Genomic DNA, 11,767 nt, shown 5'->3' on the forward strand with positions numbered 1-11,767 from the left:
TCATCTTTTGAGTGATGGAGTATAATTGGATAGTAGTTATCCGAAGACCCAGGGGTATGTATTTAAGTAAAGCGTTGAGCGGAATTAGGGAAAGATGAGAGAATCCAAGTCACATTTAACAAGTGAATAAATGTATATCCTATTGTACATAAGTTACAGGTTATAACCACCGTATTACAATTGATATGAATCATTGCGCATCCAGTAGTTGGTCCATGCTTATCACGCAATCTTAGTTTGCCCCTCTCCTGACCATGCAGTGTGTATAAAATGGAGGTGTAGAGTTGAATAAGGTGAAGTAGAGGAAAAGACATATATGTGAATAATAAAAGGGTGTACCTGGTGTTGTAAGTTAATTACATGATATAAGAAATATATTACAATGAGTAAAAAATGCTTATTTGACCCTCAAAATGTAGAAATAGTAGAAAATGCGGAGTTGGCTTAGGCGGTTGTCATTAACGAATGACATAAGGTCCAGTGAGCTAAAGAACCTAGAACCTATATAATCAGCAGAGTGGATATACATACAGTTAAAATAGACTTACATCGTGTGACCAATACATTACAGTCCGTATAACTTAGTGTATATGGAATTCTATTAGTATATAGATAATGTCGTTGTCTTAGAGTAAAAGTAAGGCGATGTGATTCATTAATCGTATTGATAAGCGTAATAATAGAATTTGGTATACGAATAATGTGTGATTCATAACACATTATGGATGGTAATATACATTTATCTTGTTGTTTATGTACATACAATTCATGAAGTGTTGCAAATTATGGTGTTTGATGCATAATTGGTAAGAGCAGAAGTAATGGATTGCAACAAACTGGCAGAAGATAGGACCCTTGAATTAGGAATGGAGTTCAACAGTGAAGAGGATACGTACAAGTTTTACAACAAATATGTCTTTAAAATGGGTTTTAGTGTACGCAAAGATTATCTGAATAAAGACAAAGACTGCGTGACCACGTCTAAGAGATATAGTTGCTACAAGAAAGGTGTGAAGCGCATGTACGAAGGTGATATGATGCCAAAGAGGACACGAGCGTCGACGAAAATCGGGTGTGTAGCTAAAATGGTTATCGTGTTACTTAGAGGGACATAAAGATAATTCCTCCTGAATACGTTATCGTGTTTATCGTGGGCATAAAGACAATTTCCTTTGAATACGTTAAGAGGCGATGGACAAAAAAGCTCGGGTTGGAGACTGTTTTGATCGGCGAGAACGGGAAATTGTTGAAGATCGAAAATTAATCATTTCAACTTATTATCGGGAGCTCGCTCCAGCCATGATTAAGGTCGCAACTCGAGTAGCAATATCGGAGGACACCAGCAAAGTAGTAATCACCATCATATCCGATTTGGCAAAGAGAATTGAGCTCCTCCTCTCAGAAGACGAAGAGCAACCTGAACAAAATCCTAAAAATCTGAATGTGGAGGAACGTGGTAAGATTCAATTTGTAAATGAAATAGGAGAGGCAGTAGTCGCAAGAGGCATTAAAAAATGTGCCGGTGGGAAGAGAAGTAAAGTGATGCGAAGTTGGATCGATAAATTTGACAGATTAAAAAGAAAATCTAGATTGTTAAGGACTATACAGACTATGGTAAGGATCCAATAACTATGATGGTAAACATTTATGCTACAACAATGTTATCGTTGTGCGGTTAACTAATCCATAAGTACCATTCACTATAAAATAACATTATTGTCATGTCAATAATATAGGTCTCAGAATCGGAGTCGACATCAATTTCATTTGATGAACACATGTTTATGGGATGCCGTTCATCAACTGACTCAGTTTCGGTTAGTATAAAATGGGTATGGTTTTAACTTTTATTTGGATGTTTCTAACAGCACAATTAGTTATGATGATGTTACATTATGTGATGATTTTGTTACGGCTGACATCCCTCATGATATACCTTTTTTGTTTGTCTTACACAATTATTTGGCACATATAAAACTCGTAGACGCATTTAATGAGCCAGTAAGTGAATGGCTCTCCAAACGCTGTTGCTCTCGAAATCGAGGAAAGTCCAACGGTATGTATACATTTAGTAGATAAAATAAAGTCCTTTTTTCGTATCGTAGAGCTACTTTTTCTTTAATTGTAATGGTGGGCACCCGAACGCTGTCAAAGCATGCATATTTTGTAGTTAATATATAATGCTTTAATGACATATTATTTTGTATTATCCGAAAATCCACCGATTGGCTAATCACGGGCCTCATGGAAGTGTCCCTACAGATGGATGCACCCCAAATTTTTTATATTTTTCAAGCATAACTCTGTCAGAGATATCTTAATGTCTGAAATATCATTTTTGTTATAATGTCTAGTCTAATTTAGCTATGTAACTGAGCAATATAGGCATTGCTATTGAGTTGTTGACAGTTGAATAGTTATATTGTACAATGTAAGCGAAGCGTGCGGCAATTTCAACACACTGTGATAAGGATGTATACATGTATTTTCACTATTATCCCAGGTGACAAACTTTTATCATTACATCACATATTTATGGTCTCTTGTTAATTGGATACTTCGATAGCATATATCATTAACGATATGTTCCATTAACTGTATTGACTGATTTGCTATCGTTACGCATTTCGGGAAAGAAATAACACCCAGGGATTGCGACTAACTGTTGACGTCAACTCTCCTCAGTTACAGGTTGATGAATGATGTGTACCTACAATTTTTATGAATACAAAACAATTGATTGTTCCAAACAATTGAGTTCAGAATATCCGTCTCTCAAGTTCACCTCATTTACTGATGTTCGTACTTGTCCAGAGAAGATATTGCTCAGTTTCGATCGGTTCCGTATTGTAAGATTGTTTTAATGTATAATCTCTTAATGAATTAGTGCTTGTTAACTGTAACTCTAAAATTACTTTAGATATTAGGTGTCTAGCACCAGATTTGCAGAGAATGCCGCATATGTACGTTACAAGAAGTTAATAAGCTGTTACAATTTATTGATGTGCTTGTACAAGCACCTTGTCATGTTCGTCTATGTTAAAACTTAGACATGTGGTTTACAGTTGTATTAACGATAAGTATTATAAGCACTTCAATAGGTATTACTCCTTTAGTACGGAAATGAAGTTACAATTGGCCTCTCGGATTGGTTCCATACGACCACATGCCAAGTAACAGTTTCGCAGAAGAACATGATACTTCGTTGGAACAACTAATTTGAAAGTGGGGTAACTAATATTTAAAATGCAACAAATAGTCATAACGAGATGTACAGATTGAGTTACAACCAGTTAAGTGTATATTACAATTCATTACAACTAATGAATTTGCAATCGGCAGCTTTTCGTCTTCTCTAGTTAAAACTAGTGATATTACAACTAGTGACATTCCCCGATGTTACAACTAGTGATGTTACAACTAGTTAACATCCGATGAACCTTTCCTCTTCTCTTGTTTGTGCAATTGCCTTTGGCACAAACAATAATTCCTCCCCCCGACACATTAAATTTCTTAGACACTTTATTAAGTGTCTAATGAGAATACATAAATGATCATTTTGAACCCTAAAATATTTGATGTAGCGAGACCTTCTTGAACATCTCATTAAAATAGTGAGATCTTCCCAAACATCAAGCAAACCTGGATGCATTTAATTGGCTCCCAAGAGCTTGGTATAAAATTGAACACTGTATTGATGAGACTGTAATCCCTGTTGTAGGGAGGTTGAAGATAACAAAAAATGAATTGAGTACACGGGTCCATTGCCACTTTAATATGAAGAGAAATTGAAAGTGTGAAGTTGAATAATAATGCGATCGAAAATGAAAGGGGAACGAACAAACTGGAGTCTGTGTAAGGGATATACACCTGCAAGGAGGGACTTTTATAGTCCGCAATATCCTCTAATATGGTAAAATATTAGACCCCAACGCATATGAGACCAACTAGTACATCACGGGAATGAAAATTGTAGACTCACATGCAGCGCCTGAACCATGTCGGATCAGAATACTTACGTACAAACCGTGAAATTTGTAGTACCGATAGTCTTGCTTCGTGTTACGTCGTGTTGCAAATCAGTTACAGATTTTAGCACAATTTTTGGCAGCTTTTATCCTGAAAGGATCTATACACCAACATTGGGGTTCACGTGCATACAGAGTTACACAGTATTGACGATACGTTTCACTGTCTGCATACACATTAATGCTCTAAATAATTTTACACTTTACCTTCTTCTATTTGTTGGGTGGCCCAACATTTTGCATTGTAACATTATATGCCCTTGGTCAGTTTATGATCCAACCCTTTAACACTCTGCTCGCCATTCGTACGTCCATTTCGTCCAATGCTCTAGTAATTTGTAGTTAGGGTTGTCTCAGAGACTTAATTAATTTTCATTGTTGTAACTAAGAACGAACAAAGCTGTAAGTAAGAACGCACGAATTGTGACTAGATATGCACTTTGGTGTTAACCATCATAGTGAGTTGTTATTGTTCCACTATGCAATATGAAGCTCGTGTATTCAGGTAACCATACAATCTCGTTAAGCTCAATAAACATAATAGTGGTAGGCTTGCTGATGTCATTAACATAGAACAATTGAGTAGCACAAGTGAATTCAGATGTAAGTAACACACTTAATACTTCCCAATAACTTGTAAAACAAATTGGTGTGTCTTCATTCAACAGCACAGGGATGTCACAGACTGTGCGAATGAGCTTACATCTACGACAAACTACCAGCGAAGTCCGCTTCATATGTCTTCCAGTCTAGCTAATGTGGGGTCAGCGAAAAACTGCTATTATTAGCAGCAGCAAGGCGATCGATACCGAAATCGTCAAGAAGGTTTTCATTTGTCGAATATCACTCTGGATGCATTGCACAGGATGCGAGAAAGTGTTTGATTGATGGAGCACCGTTCCGGGACTGTCGAACGAGCTTTCTCTGCTTATTACTTGTCGATTAGGTGAGGTGGGGTAATAGTTAGTCTGAACAAACTCATCATTCCTCCCTATTGGATGAGCCCAGGCGAAAAAAGAACAAGCTTTTGTCTCACAAACGAAGTACAGCAAGCCCTTCGTTGGTTTCTGTGACTCCACGATCTTCAGGTTAGCCCTTTTTTCACAGTTACATTATCGATATTAGTACCTTTAACTCACTATTTCCGCCACCAATATTACTAAATGAAGACATGTGAACGGCGTAAAACTCCTTTCCTTTGATGCTATGTTAGGCAAAGTGTTCAGTGAGAGGATGAAGTAATGGAGCGCTGTTGAGAAGAGATTAGTCACACAAGTGGGCGCGTGATACTATGGGGCGTTAGAAGATGTAAACTGGCAACTAATATTTTGTGCGGAAATGAACACGTATGAAATCCCAGGCTGTTTTTTTTTTGTTAAAGATACAGAAAAGCTAGTTTGTGTTGTAGCCGCATATGTTTCCAACTCTACTATGATAATAATGCAAACAATTTACTAACAAAGTTGTTTGGTAATCGCTGCTAATCGGGTCAAGAAGGTGTATAACAATGTTGGTGTTGTAACTTTATATGTGCTCTGTGTAACACACTTTGAACTACGAAAGCTATTTTTGGGTCCAAACGTGACATTGCCTTTTCCATAACAACTCTTGGCCACAAATCTATTCATTATAACCCGATTGTTGGCATAGACTTACGCTTTGTTGTTAAAAAATATCATGCGAGAATTGAAGTTAAGAGCAAGTCGATTTAAATGGTGTCATTGGTCCAAACCCTCTAATATTTGGAAGAAGCAAGGTAATTATCTTACAAGGCTCCGATGTTACAATAAGTTTCATCAAAAAGTAAGTCATATTTTCTACTTTATGCATTCCCTACAGCTGGGAAAAAATGGTAACCCCAAAATTCTCAGAGAAGCATGCTTTCAATTGATGAGTGATGATATGTGGTGTTGTCTGAAACACAGTTAACCAATGGTAACCTTCAGAACAATTTATGGGGAGACATGTATGAACCTCATACTGTGATATGTTCGTCATCCAAATTTAACAACAGGTACACTTATGTACATATGAAGACTGTCAATTTAAACGTTCCATTAACATACAACAAGGTTAACGTAGTCCTTCTCATCGGACCTGATTCTAGTCTACACCAATCCAAAAGCAACAATGTACACATAACAATGTACAAATGGGAGAAGATCTAATTTTGTCAAACTACAGTCACATCTCACTTAATGAAGTTCAGGCATTACCAACATCCTATCACGCCCGTTTTGGTACTTCCAGGTTTGCAAAGCTGTCCGAAAACTTAGAGTTCTCTGCTGAGGTACACAATCGAGCTGTGTACAGCACTCGATACTTGCCAACATTTTCCTATCCAATTTAAACGTAATATTAATTTTTCATGTCCATGGTAACAACTATTTTCCACAATTCCAGATGTAAACTAGGAAAAAAACATAGGCAAATTATAATACCTCTGTAAGCCGAACAACCAACCTTCCGCTCCAATGCTCTAGGAATGTCATGATGAAGACACCACTGTCACAACTGTTCATGTTGACTTCACATTAGGGAGGTTGGAGTTTATATGTTGTAATAAAATATTTGTAGCTCTAACAATTAAACATGTGAGAAGTAAAACTATTGACACTTTATTTGGTGAGTGATGAGGGACATCGGCAAGTGCAAACGAGAAACTAGAGAAATCAATTTCCTTGCCAAACTTTGTCACCACGTCCAACCCCAAGGCACGTTTCTATAGCACCAAAGATTATGTCAAACAGATTAGAAACACTACAATATAGTCCTCTTCTCTTGTAATGCATTTGGGTGAGTCCAACATATTAGTCGATTAAGTACACTTATGTCTTTGCTCTTTGCTTGATCGCTATTAGGATCTAGCAGGTGCACTTGTCTCTGTGAGATATCAAAGTTGTAGACAAACCATATCCCTCTGTGCATACCGGGACAAGTATCTGAAACGAATGAGGTATAAAAAAAGTTACACAGAAAAGGTATGTAACCTGATTCTACATTTTTTAATATTCAACATCGAATAAAAAAGCCTTGGGTTAAAGGTGCTAATTGCATACCCACTCACAATTCGCGAGATCAGCCCCTGTATTGTTATTGCGAACCTTGAATAGCTTTTTCAGCTTAGCAGATAAGCTGGCATCAGATTGCTTGTCAAATTTTCCCATTTTTAAAATTACTTCTTGCAACCAATAACATGGAGGAGTGGAAGGAGTGTAGAAGACATCAGTAATAGTGTACTAACTCATAATACCAATTTAGATATGATGCTGAAAAAATTTAACACATTATAAGATGCAGTCCAAATTTCATACTCACAACTGCGATGGGTTCAACGATGTAGCGTTTAAGTAACTAACATAGTCAAGTAACTAACACCTAACATATATACATAGTCAAGTAACGATGGGTTCAACGATCTAATCTCTCTTTTACATATATACATAGTCAAGTAACTAACACCTAACATGATGTATATTTTTGTAAACTGATTATACCTCATAGATCCACCCTGTGTAAGATATTCACAGACAAACAAAGACTGCTCATACAAGTAAAATTACACATCTACTATAGGGAGATGCACAAATTGATCAAAGGGCTAAATAACTGTTCCAAATTTATATGTACAATTGCACTACCTTTTATAGATATATGCAGTCAAATAACTAATATCTAACATAATGTACATTTTTGTAAACTGATTGTACCTCATAGATCACCCTCGTGTAAAGTGTTTATAGACAAATTAGTATTATTCATATAGATAAAATTACACACCCACTGCAGCCTGTAAGGAGATGCACAAGTGGGTCAAAGCATCAATAACCATTCCAAATGTATCCATACTATCGCACCATGCATATTGCAAACTATGCATATTGCTGTGATAACTAATTGCAATATGCATGTGAGCAAATAACTACATGTTTAACAATTTTTATGCATCGTATTGATGAATAACATATTGTACATTCTGATAAATATGGTGTACATCACACACCTTATCTAGGCCAGTAACCATTTCAAAGTTATACATACCATTGCAGTACCTTTCACAGATATACACAGTCAAGTAACTAATACCTAACATGATGTACATTTTTATAAACTGATTGTACCTCATAGATCACCCCGTATAAGGTGCTTATAGGCAAATTAGTATTACTCATACAAGTAATATTACACATCTACTGCAGCTTGTAAGGAGATGCCCAAGTTGGTCAAGGCACCAATAACCTTTCCAAAGGTATGCATACCATTGCACTATCTTTTATAGATATACACATTCAAGTAACTAATACCTAAAATGATGTACATTTTCGTAAACTAATTGTATTTATACATCACACTGTATAAGGTGTTTACAGACAAGTCAGTGCTACTCATACAAATAAAAAATATTTACTAAAAATCAGTACAAGTTGTGGCTGCAACGGCTAATTGCAATATGCATGTGGACAACTAATCGCATATTCAATAATTTGTACACATTATATTTGGTCGGTTACATGGTGTACATTATTTCAATCAAATTGTACATTCACTAAGTATGTATGTACTTGCCATTCATTGAAGTAAATTATCTATCTAATTTAATACACTCTCATAAGCACTAATGGTCAATTTCATAGACGATTGGAACAAATAACCATCTAGTAAAAACATCTGATATAAATGTTATTAATGACTAACATGCTATACGTTCCAATAAATACGGTGTACATCACATACCTTGTCTAGGCAAAATCTTACAAGTTATCCAAAGTTACGCCATACTTTAAAAGCAATTACAAGTAGTAAAATTTATACCTTGCAACAAGTTACACCATACTTTAAAAGCAATTACGAGTAGGCAAATATCATTGTAATCATGTTATGGGATACCTTGCAATAAGTGTACCTTCTTGATGTTGTCAAACCATCCTAATCCTTGTTTAGGTAGACTTTCCGGATGCTAAAACCTATGACAAAATCATATATGTGAGTAATGGTCGCATAGTGTCACAGTTGTGCATAATAGGTTTCGAATAATATACATGTTGTTAGATGACAGTTACGGTTTACAGTCATAAATGTACGCATTGTGAGTCAGGCATTGCAGTATTGTACTCCCTATTTCATTCGTGTAATTTACAATAACTCACTTTACTTATCTTTTATCTTTGTATGTGTCGATCTACTGTGATGTAAGCGCCCATACATAGTCGGTAATTCAGTTTAAACTATACGGTGTCACTGCTATCCTGCAACAAGGATAAAAAAAAAAAAAAGCAAGTAACAATTACCTTCACACTCTCCCTGTTATTTTATATATCTATAAACATCCTAAGTCATTTAATTCATCTATTGAGACAAATTTACAAACACTTGGCATGCATAAGTTCCCTGTGCATACGTTCTTTAAGTTGGCTCACAATGTATCTAATTTGTGCTACCCATATGATTTCCTTGTTTAGGAGTTTTTGCCAGAGTTCCAATTTCATTATTCATGTCACACTGTCTTAAACAAGTTGTACGAACAAAATCATGCAAGTAAATTCATCCCTCTTCTGTCGCAAAACAAGCCAAATAGTGCAATGAGTTTGCAATATTCTTACCTTTGGGGTTTAGTCCAATTCGATTGAGTCAATTTCTGATTCAGATCTCACCAACTTCTGCCTTTTTCCAGCCTTTATGAAAAATTTTTGTCCCACAACAGTTACTTCTTGTGTTCCCTCAGTATACTGATTGATGACACTATATTTCTGCAACACTTTCTCCAAAAACCTCTCATCTGAAACATCCCAATTTGGGGTAGGGATATTATTTTGCTGATACTCTAAAATTGTGAATGAATGTTCACAAGATATGTTTTTGGAGGGAGACCAAATTCTATTTCATTTGAAAATTTCAGATGAAGAGTCGTGCCTCATTAATTTGAGCGGGAATTTTTGGAATGGACAGCTAAGGCATTTTAACGGAGCCCGTTAGCCCCTCAAATGTTTTTTTATTTTTTTCCCTACTCACTTACTAAAACAGCGTCGTTTTCCTTTGCTGATGCCTCCATTGTACGTGGCCTGTTGCAGTCCTCTCATTTCCTTTTGTGAGAGGACTGCTCAGGGATGGTCCGTCCCTACCCCAAATCCTGAAGGGACGGTCATCAAAAAGACCGTCCCTACCCCAAACATATGACATATAAAAAGAATAGTCACATCCAGTGGCTAAAATGAATACAACCAAACAAGAACAAAAGCAGACAAGAACGGAATATAGTTGTATTCTCTAACAGTTGACAATTGCTTAAATCATCAAATCTTCCTCCAAATCCATATTCACCCCATAATTGAACTAATATATGTTTTTCTACGCAAAACTAATATATATTACTACTAGTCTAAAAGAAGCAAAAGGTGGTGAGATATTCTAGGATTTTCTAGCTCTTTTATTTCGTATTAAATATTACTCCATGCTTACATGTTTGGTTGAAAGTGAAGGATTCAAATAGATTAAGTAATATATTACCTGAAATAAATACTAGACCTCTCAAAAAGAAGCAAAAATGGGAAGGGGATATTCTCATACACAATGGCACACTCTTTCCCCCATTTTGGTGGATTTTTAGTCATGTTTTGAAATTTGTCTAGGTGTCAAAATTTTAGTCATGTTGTATGAGAAATTCTTTTAGCAAATCCTTCGTGATTTATTGGCCCAAACTTTGAATTTATAAATAAATAACCTTGGTTAAAAAAGTGTTTAAATCGAAGATTATTCGAAAAGAATATTTTAGATAATATTGTAGTGATTTTTAAGATGTGATATGTGTGAAAACGGAGGTAGCTAGAAAAAAAAAAGTGATATAAAATCGTGTGTATGATGTAACAATTTTTTTTTCTAAGAAAAGGGCTATCCAAACAATTTGATTTGTTATTTGGAAAGTGATTTTTCTCCCAAATTCCTTCTTGTTACATGTGATAGTAAATTAAAACAATGCCCACCACTAATAAATCCTACTCAACCAGGTCATTCCCCAAATGATTTCGGATTAACTTCTTCGAGGAGTCTAGAATTACTCTTGTTATTTTAACTTCAAGTTAAACAAATATTAATGTACTTATTTGGTTACCATAAATATAGTACTCCAATATTTGAAAATTGACACCAAACTAAAAATCTAAAAAATCCGTTCCCCTTTTCTCCTTTATTTTTTTAACTTTCTTCTTCTTCTAATTCTGCAAAAGCATCTGCGTGACTATCATGTGATATGCGTTGATTTGTCAGGAGTGGAGAGTAGAGCTTTGATATGCATGGATCTAATATTTGATGTACAACTATTATGTGAATGTGTTTATTTATGTATGTGTATTTTATTTTATTTGTGAGAGTGTAAGTCAATATGTCTTCTGGATTGCAAAAGAAAAGGGCAAAAAAAGTGAATAGCAAAGGGAGAAAAGAGAAGTCGGTTCCTCAAAAAGCGATTTAAAGTTGATTTTGAACGATATACATAAAGTTGTGATGTGTTTGCGGTGTATTGTAGACGTTAAAGTATAATGTCTTGGTATTATGTTATTGTGCATGATGTAAATGTACATGTCATGTGAATTATAAGAAAAGAAGTAGCAAAGTAAATAGAAAAAATGGAAAAATGAGCATTCGGATAGTTAAAGAATGATTTGAAGATGGTCAATTTTTAAGTAATATACGTTAAAATATGATCCATTAGCATTAAGCAATTGACTTAAAAGTATGGTGTATTGCTT

This window comes from Coffea arabica, chromosome 2e (assembly GCF_036785885.1).
Source record: "Coffea arabica cultivar ET-39 chromosome 2e, Coffea Arabica ET-39 HiFi, whole genome shotgun sequence".
NCBI lineage: Eukaryota > Viridiplantae > Streptophyta > Magnoliopsida > Gentianales > Rubiaceae > Coffea > Coffea arabica.